At 39.9% G+C, this 18,920-nt stretch overlaps 1 protein-coding gene and 1 long non-coding RNA gene across 5 annotated transcripts in view; one reads left to right on the plus strand and one right to left on the minus strand.

The window, feature by feature from the left end:
- Positions 1–18,920, minus strand: part of LOC116840519 (fibroblast growth factor receptor homolog 1-like) — an 85,248-nt gene that overhangs the window by 42,406 nt on the left and 23,922 nt on the right. The window contains exons 1-2 of one of the 4 annotated variants that reach the window (XM_032807334.1): positions 1,329–1,696; positions 1,008–1,220 (exon numbers count right to left, since the gene is read on the minus strand). The exons of 2 other annotated variants lie outside the window; for them this stretch is intronic. The gene's annotated coding sequence lies outside the window, so the exon portion shown is untranslated. Of the gene's footprint in view, positions 1–1,007; positions 1,221–1,328; positions 1,697–18,920 lie in introns of those variants that run through there. One more of the 4 variants, XM_032807336.1, reaches the window with a different exon arrangement.
- Positions 1,708–18,920, plus strand: part of LOC116840524 — a 90,350-nt gene continuing 73,137 nt past the window's right edge. Inside the window, exons 1-2 of the long non-coding RNA XR_004377372.1 lie at positions 1,708–1,964; positions 4,388–4,487. This is a non-coding gene — a long non-coding RNA (uncharacterized LOC116840524). The remainder of the gene's footprint in view (positions 1,965–4,387; positions 4,488–18,920) is intronic.

Below are 18,920 nucleotides of genomic sequence, written 5' to 3' on the forward strand. Positions count from 1 at the left end.
AACTGTAATATTATTCCGATTTTAATGAAACTCAAAGAAAAATATTCATGTTCTAAAAGACTATTTTGCGATTTTTTGTATGTACTCAAGATAAATGTACAAGATAAATACTATGAAGTAGCACATGAGCAACATATTTCTAGGCCCCGGCCTATAGCCCCGGTCTTTCCTAAAAAAAAATCCCGGGAGAAAGGGAAGATCGTAAATACAAATTCGACATAAGACCCTTGGAGGACAGAAGGGTTACGACGTGTCGAAATTTACGGACGGACGCGACTGATAGAAACACGATTTCTCAGACTTGAAATGGCGCCTAATTGAAACTATTTCGATACTTTCACCATTAAAAAGCTCGTTTGTCGTGCGTCGCGGCAATGCGGGTCAAAGAAAAAGCGGAAGAAAAAAAGACGGCAAAAGCGCGTTAGAAAAGAAAATAGAGAAAGAGCAACGGGCAGGTCGCCACGGTTCGCTTTTCTGGAAGGCTCGGTTCACTCTCGTAAACATTACCACTGCCATAAATCGTCAAGCATAAGCCCGTAAAACGGGGTGAACCATAAACCGGAAGCACGAGGCTCGTACCGGGGGAATAATATCGTGACGTCGTTACGCGTTTGTCATCGCACGTGTGTAAACCCTGCGTACGTAGTATTTACACTCGCATTACGATGGAGTGTTCGTTTAACTCGACATGATATCTCTCTCTTACTCGCTTAAATCAACGCTTGTCTTTCGTCGCATCTCACATGTCACATTAAATTTCGAGGTTCAATCTGAGAGACGATGAATCGTGCGTGTAAAGTGAAAATTATTCTCTCTAATAGAATTAGAATAAAATTGATTTTGCCCTGGCAAAGAAATGTATATACAGTATAGACAAAATTATTGTCTAATACTCATGCATTCTTATTAATTGTAGAAATATTGCATCTGATAATATTATACAGTAATACACAACAACACAATAATACATATATAAATAAATATCTAGTAGAAAGATATTTACTCACACAGTGGTCAGCAGGGGAAGAAAACTCGAAATCAGGATTGTAAAAGTCCGCCGTATTCGACGCCGGTATTTCTATTTTCCGCGAGCCGGAAATACGTCATCTCGAATCAATTCTGAGAGCGAGAGTCACGGCTGGTTAAGGTATGACGCGCGGAAGGTAAGCCGCTTAGCAGACATGTCCTGTTTTAACCCCACGAGATCATGCGAGTTGACGCTGCAACGAAATATTACGTGTGGGTGGCATTCCCCACGTTCGCATTCCCCGATTTCACGCACGCCAAAAACGCCGCGTCCCGTTTTCCGATTCGCACAAATGACTTACGGTTCTCCCCGAGCCGGTGAAGGCAACCTGCATCCGCAGGTCCCATTCTGTTCTCAAGAACCACCGCGTAAATGCGATTTCACGGGCGATTATCACGCCGCAACGCTGCACGCCGCCGGCTTGTTTCACCCTCCGATGCGCGGGCACTACTTTCGTTTGAACCGACTTCCAATCGCCCGAGTCTCAAACGTAAACATTTTCAATCCGTCGGTCGTTGAGATCCGGGAAAAACTTGTTATTCGCGGCCTGCCGCGACAACACCAGATTTGTGAGCGAACAATGAAGGTAAACACGTCCGCGATGTTTATGTTCTCGCGCTTATCAGCGGCGCTACTTCGCGCCCGCGCGCCCCCGACGGCGAAGGCGCGGCGCGGCGCGCGGCGTAAGCGGCCGAGCGTGTCAGATCTTGCGCGGCTCGCCCCCCGCGACGCACGGTTCGCGCAGTTTCGCGCGTTATCGCGACGTGGATCTTCCACCCGGGAAAAATCCACGCTACTGTAGCCATCCGCGCGTGACACGGTTTCAGCGGGATACAGCTGCTGCGAGGAAGCGCGGAAGACTGTCGGGGAAACTGTTGGGTAGCTGCTCGACTTGTTGACGACCGTCCACGGTGCTCGTCGCATTTCGGAGGTCAAGGTGAGGTCATTTCTTGTGTCGTGACGCGTACGGTATATCGCGAGCGTGACGATGTACGCATGAAATCTAAGGGGATTGGGATGATGAATAAAACATTGTCGAGTAGAGAGAGAGAGAGATCGTGAGAGTAGATTGTCACCCGCGAGGCTCGATCGAGTCGGCGTCGGTAGTTTTCGATCATGAGACGACAAAACGGGAAAGATGGCCGATTTCGTTGAGGCGCGACAAAAATATGTCGCCACCTGTTGCTTCTATCAGAGCGTCTCACGTGTCATATGATGAACGCGCTCCGGAATCCTCGACGAAAATTCGATCGAAGCTCGAATATTGTACGTATATCTGCCGTGGGTATTTAGACATATGTATTTAAATAATGTGTATCAAGCATATTTATACACACACATAACTCACTACACGCACGTACACACCAGCATCATTTCTTACTATAACAAGGGTTGGTTATACGATTTTCGACCTTATGCATACGTATATAAGGTCGAAAATCGCATAAAAATTTTACTCTTATTCTAGTTATACGATTTTCGACTTTATTCATACGTACATAAGGTCAAAAATCGTATATAAGTAATTAAATAATGTAATACAAATAGTATTTATTATTATTATTATATGTGTAAAACTGAAAATCACACACACATACGACTGAATAATCCTAGTTATAATAATAAATATACATGACTCCGAGTGTATTTAGAAGTGCGTGCGTGTGGATGTATAAATTGTTACAATTATCACATCGAGGCAGGGGCAAGCAACGTCTCGAGGGATTCGCTGATCCCTCTGGACGATCGAGTTGTCTCGACGAGGAGCGGTTCGAACGGATTCACTCGCTTTGCGCGACAACGATCTCGATATCCTTTTTCGCGAGGCGATGGTGCGGACGCGAGGGATTCGCTGCGTCCCGTGTTTGGCCGACGACGCTGCCACAGGCCATGTCGGGCGGGCCTCTCGTTGTCACTCGCGATCGCCGTGCAACGATAGAGGAAAGTCAATCTCGTGATGCGCATAACGATACGCTCCGGGAATACGTACGTGCGACGCTTCCACGAGCAGCGAACAGCGCGAACGGTGTCGCCTCCGCGCGAGCTTTCAGAATATTTTACGCACTGCGCTCCAAACGCAATTAAGGGGAATTCAAATGAGTAGTTCCGTTGAATAGTTCCGCGGCTTGAATAGAATATGAGTAAATAGTTAGGACATCGCGCATTTAATATCAGTTAAAGTATACATGATGTTAATTATGTAATAAAATATATTTACTAAAATTTAAATTATAAACAGTGAGAAAGAGAGAGAGAGAGAAAGAGGGAAGGAGGAAGAATAAAGTGTTCAGATATTTGTTAAGTGATATAGATATTTGGAGAAACAATCTTGAAATAAATAATACTTTTGTTACAAATTGAAATACAATTGAGAGAGATCTAAATGTGTAACTCTGTTAAATAACTCTACAGTGTGAACAGAATATATACAGAGTAAATAATTTACATTTCAGATGTTTGTTATTAATTGTTTTATCTTTATTAAAATATATATAATATTAATTATGTAATTAAACTTAGTAAAATTCAAATTAGATACTGAAAATCAATATTTATCTGTCTCTTTTTTAGTATTTTATTTTGATCTTCAGTACCTAATCTGAATTTTACTAAATTTAATGATATATATATATATATATATATATATATTATATAAATATATTAATAAAGATAAAATAATTAATAACAAACGTTTGAAATGTAAATTATTTACTCATATTCTGTTCACATTGTAGAATTATTTAACAAAGTTACTCATTTAGATTTCTCGAAACGTGTTTCCGCTCGAAACATAAAAATTTAAGAGTGAATCCAAATGAGTAGTTTCGTTAAATAGTTTATGCAGAATATAAATTAATATTGAAAATATAGATTTCATATTAATTGTTTAGCATTAGTTAAATTATATGTAATATTAATTATATAATTGAATATATTTTGTAAAATCTCGAGACTAGAGATACCAAAGATAGAGATTAGATTCTAAGATATAAAATGATTTCAAAGATAGAAAAAATTTCGTTGCTCGACAAGCATGTATTACGACAATCTAACTATATAAACAACTACAGCAATAATTCCATAAAACGTTACATCAGTTTGACGACTGGAGTGTCGTTTTTGCCCATGTTGTGATCGACCATTGTTTACGTTTCTTCTGAAGATCGTTTTGCCATGTTTGTTTACCGCGACGCGCAAATCTCCGTGGTAGTTTTGCGCAAAAAATTGAAGCACTTAACATAGCGGAGAGCGTGTGTCGCACACGTCGAAAGTAAACACGATCAATTACACGACGCGGGACGTCGGTCGGATCGGTCAATATAACACGAGTGTTGAAATAACGAGCGTTATTTTCAACAGGTGCGTCTTGATGCGGCTACGGGGCCTTTCTTCTTCGTCGGCTCGTCCGGATGAGGATACTCCCGACGGCCGTTGATGACTTCATGAGATGAGGCGCAAGGTAAGAAACTAAAAGAATCTCCCAGTCACAACGCTGTGAATAATAAGAGGTACGAGGGACGTGCGACGCTTTCGGAAGAGAGACGAGGGATCAGTAGAATGGGGAAGTACGTGGGGGGATACGGTACCGGAATATTTATTTATTAGAATCGACGCGACAAAGGGATACGCGCGCGATTGCTTCGACACGACCGCGATCCTGAGGCTTCACAATTCGGAGCGCGATGGAGATGATAAATTGACGGGAAAAGGAGAACGCGTCCTTATTGATTTTCTCGCCCACGTTTGAGCGACACTCGAAGATTAATCGTTGTGCCTTTATCACGTTCTCGTATCTTCATCGCATCTTTATCCGTAACTTGCTCCGTGACGTCGTATTCGTTCCATAGTACTTATTTGAGGATGCTTTGATAACGGGATGACGGTACTTATCGCGTTTGTAGAAGCCAAGGAACGATAAGGTGATTGCGTTTCAAGTTCAAGAAAATATACGCGATATCTCGGGTACAAAATATCAGGTATGTTAAGTCGTGATTCTCTCTATAGCAGATGAAGGTCTCACTGGTCCAGCTAGCTAATGCTGATTCAACAAAAGCGTTTCGAAAGTGTTGCATTTAAATTATTGTTTCATGATAACCAATTTTTCTACACGGAGAAAATATTATAGTTTCTTTTCACATAAATCTTCTCTCTTTTCTATTATGTTCTTAATAGTCCAGAAATAGAGTCTCAATAAGGTACTTTCTAAAGCATAATCAGTATATTTTTCACTGAAATGAATATTAAATTGGTGATTAAGTTAGAAGTATAGTATTGCAATCTGTAAAATTACGTTGAAATAATTAGTTAACAGCAGCGACTGTTCTCATTATTGATGCACTTTGCGAACACAAACATCGCACGTAAAACTCATCGAAGCCGTTAATTTCACCGTCGCAAAAAACACAGAAAAGCTGGATTTGGTACAGTCGGATAAACCAATTATAAGTATAGCATTTCAGTGAAGAATTAATGAATAAATAGTGAAAAATATAATGGACTTATATAGTATAATATAGATTTTGCCGTAAAATCTTGCTTGGTTAAAATCAGCGAGATGTTGGATGGAACATTAAAGTGTAAGTTTTCACTGAAAGTCAGTGAATACTCACTGATCATCAATGAAGTAGTCCTTTTACTGATCCAATTAGAAAAATTTTTACTGATTTATTTTAAGAGAATTGGTCTTGCTAAGGAACATAGCAAATTTCATTAAAAATATAGCAAATTTTTTAATAGCATCCCTCATAGTATAAGATCTTGAAGGGATATCTTGGAGACATGTATGGACATTTAAAAGTCATCGGAATATTTTTAGGATATTCTGAGGACTTACGCGGACATTTAGCAATCTGGATGTCTTTGGGACATCTTTTAAATCTTGTGCTGTGGGATATTTCAGTCGGATACGAATAGCTAAATAACGAAATACGAATAGATATAAAATGAGAGGATAGTCAATTTAGGTTACGACAGAATGTCAACCTATTCCTCTCCATACAAAATTCCATAGTAATTTGTCACCATAATGTTCTCTCCGTGTAGCCACTTTTCATCGATAATTCCCTCGTGCCTCGTGTCAGTAAGAATGTTAAAAGTTAGAAAGAGATTTTTGACACAATATTTGCGTGGCTGAAATGCGTCGAGCGAGTCGTCGCTTTTGCAGCTTAAAGTTGTATTTGAGGTACCGTTCATCATAGCGTTTGAGTGTTTGACTTTTACATACACACTGTAAAGCAAATGTTTGGTCATTTAGCCGAAGAATAATGAACACTCTTAAAAGGAGTGTTCCATTACGTTCAGAGACTCACCGAGTGCGTGAAAGAGACGATCCTCAGGCCGCGGAAACGGCCTCTTTTTCTTTCTTTTTTTTGCAATCGTCGCCGTGACACCGGATCGCTCGTGTCTCGAAATTCATTTTACGTGGCCCGAGGCGCCACGGGTTTCGCTTCAAGGAAGAAGTGTCTTTGTGACCTCGGGTCCTCGAGACCCTTTGCCCTTCCTCCCCTTCCCTCCACTCGGAACATCTGCTGGTCGGGCGCTAGGAAGACTTTTTTAATCGCGGAGGCTTTGGCGGAACAGAGCGCGCCTTATGTGCCCGTAAGTGACTAGAAAAAAGATGTATAAATCACGCCGTTGTCGCGGTGCATTCGTGTCTGACTTAATTACCGCTGGTAGTGACGGTAAATAAAAATTGATTTCGGCTGTCGCAAGCCTAGACGGGAACGTGCTACCGGACTCGTTTGACTACTTCAAAATTTCCTGTTTTTTTGATCGTGGTTATTGTAATCTTTATTTTTACTCGCATCAGAAATTTATGATTAGATCGTGATTGAATTAATTAGCCAAGGTCCGCGCTAAAGTACTTTTTGTGAGATTTTAACGAGAAGCACCGTTTGTCAGAATCCAGATAGTAAACATACGTTTTAAAGACATCCAAGAGACGTCCAAAGCAAGGATGTTTTTTAGATGTCTCTAAGACGCCTTTCAGATATCTATGCTGTCTGGACATTTTAATTTCTCCAACAATTTTTAGTTGAATCATAATTAAACGTTAAATCACTATCGTATACTAAGTGTACACTTAGGGTCGATTTTTCTACAGTAATTTAAACATGTAACAACATAGCCAACTTACCCTGGCACTAGGTTTAGTTGCCCAATAGCGCAGGATAAGAAGGCCACGTATAAAATATGTATCCTGATTAGTAGTCTTGACTCAAAGTCTTCGCGATAGAGAATATTAATAGAAAATTTCGAGAGGCTCAAAAATTTACTTTGTTATTACCAAATCAGGTTTCCTATTTCTTAACTTAAGGTAAAAGTACCAATGTCTGGACACGTACAAAGTATGTACCTAATTCTGGACGTTCTTGTTGTTTTAATCTTACATATATCAACTTTAAATACGAATTTTTAATCTTTAAACAAAATATTTGTATATATATTCAATATCTATATATTCTAACATATATTGAAAATTAGAATATTTCAATATTTTAACTTAAATACTTGTTTTAATCTTACATATATCAACTTTAAATACGAATTTTTAATCTTTAAACAAAATATTTGTATATATATTCAATATCTATATATTCTAAATTATTCATATATTGAAAATTAGAATATTTCAATATTTTAACTTAAATACTTGTTTTAATCTTACATATATCAATTTTAAATACGAATTTTTAATCTTCAAACAAAATATTTGTATATATATTCAATATCTATATATTCTATATTGAAAGTTAGAATATTTCAATATTTTAAAACTGAAACAACATGCCCAGAATTAGCTACATGCTAAGTACGTGTCCAATACGTTGGTACTTTTGCTTAAATATTATTTCGATCTTAACGAAACTCAGGGAAAAGTATTCGTGTTCTAAAAGGATCATTTCGCGATTTTATGCCCACTATTCCTCTCAAGATAAATGTTAGAAAAAAACACACGAGGAACATATAGCCATATAGCCCCGGTCTCCCCTATATACGGTCTCTACTCGCACGAGACGGCACGAGCCGTCTCGAAGTTTGTCCGAGAGCACGACTGGTCGACGCGTCCTGCGAGCACGTGCTAGTGGCGCAATATAGCGGGTCGCGACGCTGCGGAACGCGTAATACGCTGCTTATACTACTTACGAGTCGCCGTGGTCTCGTTCACGTTCTCGTCCGTTCTCCTCGCTCGAGTCTTGCGACCCGCTTCACTCACCCGCTTTTGTCGTCGTCGTTCTGCGAGTCCCGAATGGTACGGCGAGAGCCCGTGGCCCGACCGTCCGTTTTGGTCGGTCAGCTTTTCTCGATTCGGTTCCGCCGCGCGCACTCCGCACTGTCGCTAAATACGCCGACCGATCTCCGTAATGGATGGTTTCCTGAGCAGACGACGACGCGACGGTGGACATGCCAGCGAGACGAGGCGGACGTATAAAACCCGAGGTGGAGGGACGGAGATCGAGAGTGCGGGAAAGAGATGTGCCAAGAGAGAAAGGGAGCGAGCAAGAGAGAGAGAGAGAAGTCGTCTCTTGACCCCAGGGTCTCGAGGAAGGCACGAGAGAGCACCGTCGCGCGCACGAAAGAACACAGGCTACGCGGTATTCGCTCGTCGTAGGCGCGTTTTTTCATCGGGACGAGGACGCATGTGATAAACCGCGCGCGCGTCTAGTCCTCGCAGGATCCGAACGGTCAAAGATCGCGCGCCTACACTTGGACGGGCACTTGCGGCGTCGTTGTGAGATGAAATCCTGCGAGCTACGGTAAAACGTCCAGTAGCCGGCACTCTTTCGTCTGTTCCCAGAACTCCCACGCGGATTTGATCAAATATCAAGATGTTAAGGCGATGTTTCAACATTTTTATTTATTAAATAATTTTAATAGATAAAAATTATAATAAGAAAAAATGTCCCAACTTATCTGTCTTTCCCGGATTTTATCAATTTTAAGGTGTATGGAGTTATATGCACGGAAAAAAAGGTTTGATTGAATTAACCAAATATTTGGTCGAATATAAATATGAAATTCCGATTAAAGTAACCCGAATTCTGTTTAAGTTAACAAGATTTTTGGTTAAACAAAATTCGAGTTACTTCAATCGGAATTTCTGGATCGTTCATATTCGACCAGATATTCGGTTAATTCAACCAAACCTTTTTTTCCGTATGGGTTAATTAAATCTACGCAAGATTTCATCAAATATTAAGATGTTAAAGAGAGCCGAAAATAAGCAGAGAGAGTGCCGGCTATACTTTATAACACTTTGTAAATCGGTGTGGTCATGTTTGGCGAGAGGTGAAGAGTGGATCCGCATGCAAGAAAGTGTCTCACCTTTGTCGTCCGCTCGCGAGCCGTTCGGCCGATTGCCTCGCTTTGCGCACGTAAGATCGTCCCCGGTCGACTGGTTTTATATCGACGGCGATGTTCTCGCGAAAGGCGCGAAGTCGGTCCTTACGCGCGCCGCACGAGAATGCTTTAACGCGGCGAATAGCGTTGGCGTCGTTCTTGACCTAACAGAACAATGCACGGAATCGGTGAACGACCCGAAGAGCGCGGATCGCTCCGATCGCGAGATCACACTCGTAACTCTTCCCCGATGCGTGCCGAATAAACGGAGAATTAACGAGGTTTATCGGAGCATGAATAAGATCCGGCCGGTGCCGCGATTATAGCGGGTGTTCAACAGAAATAGCGTTTCAGACCTTACAGAATAGATAGTATTTATTGTACTGAGTAAAAAGTGTTCAGTAAGCACACACACATACACACACAGGTTGGAAAATCAATCCATTCGGAGTTATAAACATTTTCTGGTTTTGATAACGCAAGTCATTTGCTTCTATTGACCACTCACGATGAATAAACGAACGAGTATCTTAGCATATTATTATTTTATAACTGCTTTCTATTCACAATAAGTGTTCCACGTGTCTTCCATGTATGTCTCCACACGCTTGACATCTTCGTGTTACAAAATTACGGACTCTAAAAAATTCCTAATCTCTCTCTCTTTCTCTCTCTCTCTCTCTCTCTCTCTCTCTCTCTCTCTCTCTCTTTCTAAGTTAGTTCAGCTCTGTATCTTAGATTCTCTGATGCAATTCTATGTTATTTATTAGTGAAGAATTTGCATTGGCTAATCATAAGGACAAATGACTATACTGCACTAAACGGAAGCAAGACGATAACGTAAATATTTATCGTGAAGAATGTGTAGAAATGGAAGAACACGTGCGCAGAACACCTTTCGCAAACATCAAAGTGATAATATGATAAGATACTCGTTCGTGTTTATTTATCGCGCGTAATCAATCGGAGCACACAAATAACACACTACTAAAACCAAAAAACGCTTATAATTCTGAAAGGATTATTTGTTAGGGTTATTTGAAAGGGTTATTTGAAAGGGTGATTGGTCGACCTATGCTTACTAAGCACTTTTTGCTCAGTGCAACGAGCAAGAGGTCTTTGCAGAGTGGCCACTTATCTACTCTGCAACTCTACGTCTACAACACTTCTTTTTTGAACACCCTGTATACGGAAAAAGCTCCCTTTATCGAGCGGTTTCGCATCGACGCACCGTTTTTGCATCAATTACATCGCCCATGGCTCGCGTAATTACCGTCATTATTTCATCGCGCTTTCGTCTTTATTAATTCCCGGGCGATCGGACGGCGCGACAGACGTGCACCCTTGACGGCTACCATCGAGTCAAGCATCGCATTCATACTAAAATTCCGGGCTGAACTTTTATTTTGGAGACTTTGATTCGTTAAGGTGACGATTTCAGTGCGTATCTAATCATAGACATTTTTATTTCAGTCGTGTTACTCTAAATTCTTTAGAGTAAAATTCTATTCAAAAAGTAGAGTATCCACTGAGCCACTCGAACTTAAATTATTTTCTACTCGTACAGAAGGAATCTTTCACTTAGAGAATCGTCGAATGTGAGAGAGAACATGCGTTCTAGCCTCTCACGAGTTTTGAAAATTATCCTTAACAGTCAATCAGCTAAAACCGAAAACAAAAGAATTATGTTGCAATTCTAAGCAGAATCGCAAGTCTCGTAACTTGTTCTCGTAAAATTCGTCAGAACTTACGAGTAGATTTACATGTCTATGCAATATCATATGTCGTGCAATCACTTATAAATATCGTAAATTACATGAAATCGTAGATAATTACGAGTAATTATACGACATATGATGTTGCATAGACTTGTAAATCTACTCATAAGTTCTGAAACGAATTTTACGAGAACAAGTTACGAGACTTACGATTCTGCTTAGAATTGCAGCATTAGTCTCCCCAATAAGGAAATGTATCTCTTGAAAGTTATTAAAAAAACAGAAGAGAGAGAAAGGGGATGTGTTGCGAAACTCATCGAGTCAAAAGTGTCTCAACCTTTAATCACCTAACTGTACTATGGGGCGTGCATGCTGCAATTGAGGGGAAAGGAAAATATAAGTGTACGAGGTATACAAGTAATTAGAGAAATATCCCGTCACGAAACCGCCCACGCGCGGGCGGCGCAAAACAAACGCGATATCTCCGGGGTCCTCCAACGAGCGTTTAGCGCGATCCTCGAATTCCGGGAAAACAACAGAATGAATTACGAAAACGACGACGCACGTGCGTCGCTTCCGGCGTCGTAGCGAATCACGACGTATTTCCGCCGCTGCTGTCTGTCTCTCTCCCGCGCCGCTTCTTCCAAAGACGTCAATGACGAGGACGCGAAGGCGCGATACGCGCCCGGCACAAAACGAACACGTACTTTTCTGAATTACGTGAACGCATTCACAATGCCCCGGCGAGATGCGCCGATAAGCCGTGCGTAGTCTCGCGCTACCTGCCGCCGAATCTCACCGGGAGATCTCCAGAAAAGTCGAGAGTGCGTGTGCTGGAGCCGGATCGATCAAATTTGGCAAGGTATTTTTTCACGATTGAAGACTGTTCTTTCGCGAAAGTTTGTATTCTTTTTTCGATTATCTTGTCAATGATTTTTTCTTTATTGCGTTCGAACCCCCAAAAGTATTATCTCGTTTTTGAATCCTCTAAATCCTAAAAGATTTTACTCTTTCTTTTTTCTCCCTTCTCTCTTTCTCTCTCTTTCTCTCTCTATTTGATATTTTGGATTTGGAAAAATCTTAGAATTCTTTTTATTTTGATTTTAGAAAAATCATATATATAAGAGCTTCTATATGGCCTCTCAAAAAGATTCCTCTAAAACCAAACTAAAAATATTTTAAATATAATATTCTCAGAAGAATTCCGTTTTTATTCACAAGTCTTGTTCTTAATATAAATTTTTTTCTAACATAAGGAGATTGACTTCAAGTAAACGTTGGTTTATTTAACCTCAAGTAAATATTGGTCAAGAAAAGAAAAGTTCGTATAATATACTTGGAAAAAAACACTTGAAAATTTATTTGTGGAATGAAAATTTATTTCTGTCAAATAAACTTTCATCCCACAAATAAATTTTTAACTATTTCTTTCTGAGTGTATTTAATAATTTTTCAATTAATAGCTTACTTCATTACAAGAGGAATTCTATTTCGATAAAGATTTCCGTTGAGAATGTGGAATTATAGGAAATAGTATCTAGCAACTAGAATTTATTTTTCTGAGCATGCATACACTAAGAGAAAAAATATCTAAGAATATTTGGTGAGTGTTAACAGCATATTTACTGAAATCTAAATTCATTCATTTAAATAAAATAAATTTTCAATCAAAACGTTTTCATGAAAAACTAAGGTTTTCTTAAGATTTAGGAAAAATTGAGAAAAGAAAAATATTTTCTCATTTAAAAAATATCTTATATAAGTAAATAGCTGCTGTTAGTATTCACCAAAGAAATATCTATTATTTCTTAGATATTTCTTCTCTCAGTATAGTCCTGTTTGTGTGTGCGCGGGAAGAAATTGCTTTCCACATTCACGAGCATTCTCGCGCCGACATCGCCGGGATTTAACGTCGATCTGTCAGGCGTGTGACTTCGTTTCTTTTCCATTAGCACTCGCGGCACCTTGTTCCGAGCGACAGAATTGAAATTAGATCGAGATTGGCACAGAATGAGCCCACATGTTGCGCGAGTGCCGGCTCCATTCCTCGACGTAACCTCGCACAATGAGCGATTCATCGCGACACGGTCCGATTCGGTCGCGAGGTCGGGGCACAGACGATTCGTGGTCCACGGAAGCGGCGATATCTCGTGGGAAAACAAGCTGTTAGGAAAATCGTCCGAAGGCGCGACACGTGTGCAGTTAAACGTGCCAGTGACGCTACGGTTTTTCCGACGAACTTGTGCGCGTTTGGAACGAAAATTGGAGAGCTGTATTCACACGCACGTACTTCAATTTGTATTCACAAGAAGTAGATATATTATGTGTTACACAGTAGCTGTGTGGAAATCTGTGACACATAAATCTCTTTCCCTCTTTAATACGAATTTATATTCCCCTCTCTCTCTCTCTCGCAGTTCTAATGCAATTTGTGGAAGTAGGTCTGCAACTGCGAGTTAAACTTTTATAGAACGAGTTAAATTTCTTTGCATTGATACTTGCGAGATATTCACTCAATAAAAATACATACGGAGAGAATATTGTAATAAAAGTTACAAAGCAATTTTAGTAGTCCGAGAATAGACTGATACTATTACGAAAATGATAATAAAACATAGTAAAAATGATCATGATAAACATGATAACTCTTACTGCATTTATAGTCATTTTTACTATGTTTTATTCTAATTTTCGTCATAGTGACAGTCTATTTTCGGACTACTAAAGTTGCATTGTTTTTTTCTATTACAATATTCTCTCCGCATACAATCTTATCTTTTATGAAATCCTCTTATGGCCTCAAATGGATTCTTCCAAAAGGAAAGTATTCTAAACACAATATTCTTAAAAAGGAATTTCGTCTACAAATAATCGGTAAATCAATAGTCCAAATAAGCTAATTATCATATACGTAATTACGAATAATATAGTCGATTGATGAATTATCAATTATCAATCAGTGTGCAATGAATCAAGTCAGAGTTTGACTAACAATTGATTTCATCAATCGCGCGATTATTCGTGGTCTCGTATATGACGATCGATCGACTTTGGTTATTGATTTATCGATTTTAGTGAGGCGACGTTTCAATCGATTAATGGCCGACACTGAGCGCGATCGCGAGAGCAACGCACCTTCGTATTTCGCCGTGGACTTTTGTTCTACGATAAATATGGCCTAGATACGCGTTACGACGCGCGATCTATTTTCGAAATGTTTTGGCTGTCGACACGATGCCCCCTCCCCCTCCTACACCCCTCGCGACCCCTTCGTACGCTCTTAGCCAATGGAAACGGCACGTATCCGCTGGCGAATCGATAAATCTTGATTCGCTTCGCGAGCGGCAGCGAAGCCGAGGCGCCAAATTATTTCCATCGCTAAATAGACCCTTGTTTTCCCGCAAATACGCAATACGTAACATCGCGGCGGCAATTTATCCCAATCAGCGTCAAGACGTGACCGACTGACTGGCTCGTGTCGCTCATACGTAATAATACCAAATTGGCCGATCAATATCCAAGTCGAAATCTTACTTTCAGCCTCACTATTCCATTCAACACTTATCTTGATATTCTAAAACCTATAATATAACCTATTTTGACGCTAAGGAAAGTGAGAAGAGAAATTTCGGGCATCATCAGAGTCAAAGTAAGAATAAATTATATCATTAAAATTAAACCTAATTTTCAAACTTAGCTCCTACTGTGTAGAATTCAAGGTTTAATATAGAGCCAAAATTTCGACTCCACTACGACTTCGGGACAGCAATAATAAATAGATTTTCGCCACGGCGCTGAATGGCGAATCACGAGGATCGATCCGCCGCGGCGTGTGTCGGTCGCGAAATCAGGAAAGGGAGTAACAGGAAAGGGGCAAAGAACACGCTCGTTTAATTGCGAACGCTCGCGAGTTATTTCTGACGAATGTCACTAGTGTCAAGGCGGATGTAAGATTGGCTGGATCACACGCAGTCGTTGCGTCGCGTCGTAGTATCGGGAACGCTACTATTGCGCAAACCAATTCGCATCCTGCTCGCGGCGCTTGGCAATTTCATCGCGATGACCGCGAAGTTCTCTCAAGTCTCGGAAATAAGAAGAGACGTCTACCTCGCGTGCCTCGTCCGCGCCTAACGACGGTAATTCCCTCACGCACGGATAACGAGAGACAAAGGCACTGAATACGTCGATTCCTCCTGGATCGCGCGAGGCAAATCCGATAAATAAGGAAATAAAAAAGCTTGAGAGTATCGTTATCTAAGTCGAAATTTTGATCCTTTCAGCCTTATTATTCCATTCAACACCTATTTTGATATTCTGAAACTTATAATACAACTTATTTTGACACCAAAGAAAGTGAAAAGAAAAATTTCGTGTATTATCAGAATCAAAGTAGAAGTAAATTATATTATTAGAATTAAATTTACTTTGCTAACGTAGCTCCTGCTGTGTTGTAAACACTGTGTGTTAAATTCAAGATTTAATATAAGGCCAAAATTTCGACTCAGGTTTCTTGGTTTCTAACCAGCTGCTGTTTTATCGTGCCAAAGGTGACTGGCACGATAAAACAGCTCATTTGAGACAAAGAAACTAACGACAACTGGCCGTAGTTAGGCAAGAATGATTCAAACGTTTCTTCCATTGTATATTCACAGAGGAAAAATTTTTATTCTCTTTACAAAAATATAATAAAACTTTATCGAAGAGAAAGTTGGCTCGACATTACGTAGTAAGCAAACCGAATTCTTGTTTTAATTTAATATTCTTGAAATGTTAAACTTGCCAAGATTTAGAATGTATTTTGAACAAAGAGTGTGTGCCGCCTAGAAAATTCCTATTTTTCACAAAAACATTTCAAGCAGAGAGTGAGATACACCAAATTAAAACTCATCTTTTATAGATTTTAAAAATATGTATCATAATTATGTATACTTGTATATAGTTTGGGCAAATTGGGGTAAATTGTTTCAAATTCGCCATTACCAATGCATAGAAAAGTCCTTCGTTCAAACATTGTAGGCCGCCTTAACAGTCGTGTCGAACTTCTGTTCCCATTAATACTTTCGACCTTAAGTTCCCACTTATAACGCCTACTCCGATATTCTGAAGCCTGTATCAACCTCTTTTGATTCTACTTAACCTACTAGCTTTTTTTTTTTGAGAGGTCCTCTGTAGAACATGCAAGTAACATTTTGTGTTTTTTGCCATTCAAAGGCGTTAAGTAGGATTTTAGTTCCCATACACAGTTATCGTACACTGAGAAAAAAAATGATTAAGTTGATGAGACTTCCTGAGTCGAAATTTTTAATGATACAATTTACTCCTACTTTGACTCTGATTATGTCCGAAATTTCCTTTTTCATCTTCTTTATTATCAAAATAGGTGTTAAATGGAATAGTGAGGTTGAAAATAGGATCAAAATTTCGAGTTGGGTAGTTTAAATAGAATTAAAAGAGATTGATGTAGGTTTAAAAATATCAGAATAGGTGTTGAATAGAATAGTAAGGTTGAAAGTAGGATAAAAATTTTAATTCGGGTAGGAATTCCTTCGATTTTGTCGATCCAACTGCTTCTTTTTCTCGGTGTGTGCACTACGAATGATCCTTCAAAATGCGCAGATGTTAGAAAATCCAAGTCCAAAGTGGAGGTAAGATTTCGACTCGAGCAGCAGAGCCGCTCTTATCCCATCGGGAGCGAACGGGAGGTTCGGCCCGTAGTTGGCGTGAACGAGGTCGTTTTTGCAACGAGGTCTTATTTATCCCGCGATTCGCTGCGCCAGACAATTGCACCGGCACCGCCGATGTCAGCCGGTGGACCACCCCGCGGAGAATGCCACGAAAACTGGTTTCTCTCTGAATGAGTAAATACGATCGCGCACGAGCACACGGTGCTCAGCCGGCTCTCGCGGAAGAGCAAGCAAGGCAAGCAGACAAGAAGCAGCTGGTTAGTACGACGAGATAAGCGTGCAACACGCGCGCGAGCAAGCGCACGGATTCGGTAAGTTTTGTAGCGCGGTGCAACGAGACGATAAAAGGAGAGATAGAAGGAGAGAAAGAAGGGGAGAGTCGTTCTCGCGATTAAGTCGGGACACGCCGCCAGGCAAATTAAACTCAATCGCCCCCGAGTACGGGCTCGTCGCTCCTCCACCTTCGTCGCCGCGGCGCTCTGCGCGGATGTCAGGGCCGCAGGCGATCAACCGCTCAGAGATAACGATCTCGGGATTTTTGCGGCTATTGAAAATTTATATTCATAGGCTGACCTCGGGGACTCGGCGGGCCGAAACACCCGAGAGACATTTACATTGCAATTTGCGTCGTTAACTTGTGATCTCCGCGTGCACGGCCTGCACTTACTCGCGCGTTCTTAATTGCGGTGCGGCCTGGCGGAACTTATCTCCCCGTCTCGCGTTGGTCCGATTTTAAGTGTATTTTCTGCTTATTTATCCGTACTAAGAAATCTGTGAATTCATGTCCATGTGAATGAAAAAACTCGTCTTATCGGTTTATATCGAGAGAAAAGAACAGTAGAAGAATGTAGAAGAGAGATAGGTGGAATTGATGTAATAATTATACTGTCTCGTCTTATGGGTTTATATCGAGAGAAAAGAACAGTAGAAGAGTGTAGAAGAAAGATAAGTGGAATTGATGTAATAATTATACTGTCTCGTCTTATGGGTTTATATCGAGAGAAAAGAACAGTAGAAGAGTGTAGAAGAGAGATAGGTGGAATTGATGTAATAATGATACAACTAAGTGCGTTTTCTCAGACAGACTTTTATCGTTATCACGTCGATGACTTTACAACCTTTTTAATTTATAATTCTTCTCCTGCTTTACAATTTATATTTTTTTAGTTACGTTTATGAAGCAAGTGTAAGTATACTGTGTTCAGGTAATCATTAAATCACATCATACAATATTGTATATTTTTTTATTATATTTATGTGATTTACTAAAAGTTATCCAGATTGACGAATGTACGTAAATTTGATAGTAATTTTATTAGTCGATTTGTGTGTAGAGATTGCATTCTTTATTAGTGGTTCATATTTATCGCATAGAATGTGATAAAGAATGACTCATATTTATATCACAAAAAAATGAAAAAATAGAAGTATGAGAGAGAGAAATACAACAAAAAATAATTAAATTTGCTCCAGAAATATATCGTACAAAATATACTATAAAAAATCTGAGTATAATTGTAGTAAATTCGTTGTTACATCAATATGACGAAAAAATTACGTTATTGTGCGATATAAATTTAATGATTCATTGAATATAGTATATTTGCAAAGAAATTGTGAAACTTTTTCATTATCGAATATCTCACATCGTAATAATCATAAAAGTCTACCTGAGTGCACTCAAATATTTATATCACATCTCACATCACATAGTACTTCGTGTAAATTCTTTTAGTATTTCTCTTTTTTTTTACCTCGTCATTCCATATGATAAGTACAAGTGCTGCATATATACCGCCATATGTTTCCCCTGCTGCATTTCACTGAATGTTACTTATCTCAAGTATTTTGTAAGTTTAAACGCAATCTTTATGTATCGCCAACAGTAGCCATGTCGCTGCAATGTGTTCCTCACTCGCGCGGGGTCGCACCGATGGATACGAGGTGTGCAAATATTTTTCCCGTCAGTTCCATCTATCATGTCGCGACAATGTTACGGTGCGCTTATATGTGCAATAATTAAGAAATTCTCAAGCCGCCATTAATCTAGGCAGACGCGATACATGCCGATGACGTGCCACCACCACCGGCTAACATGCGCCCGAGGCGTCTCTCTCTCTCTCTCTCTCTCTCTCTCTCTCTCTCTCTCTC

The sequence above is a fragment of the Odontomachus brunneus genome, unplaced genomic scaffold (genome assembly GCF_010583005.1).
Source record: "Odontomachus brunneus isolate Ranch 3 - 2012 unplaced genomic scaffold, Obru_v1 Obru_scaffold_010, whole genome shotgun sequence".
Classification (NCBI taxonomy): domain Eukaryota; kingdom Metazoa; phylum Arthropoda; class Insecta; order Hymenoptera; family Formicidae; genus Odontomachus; species Odontomachus brunneus.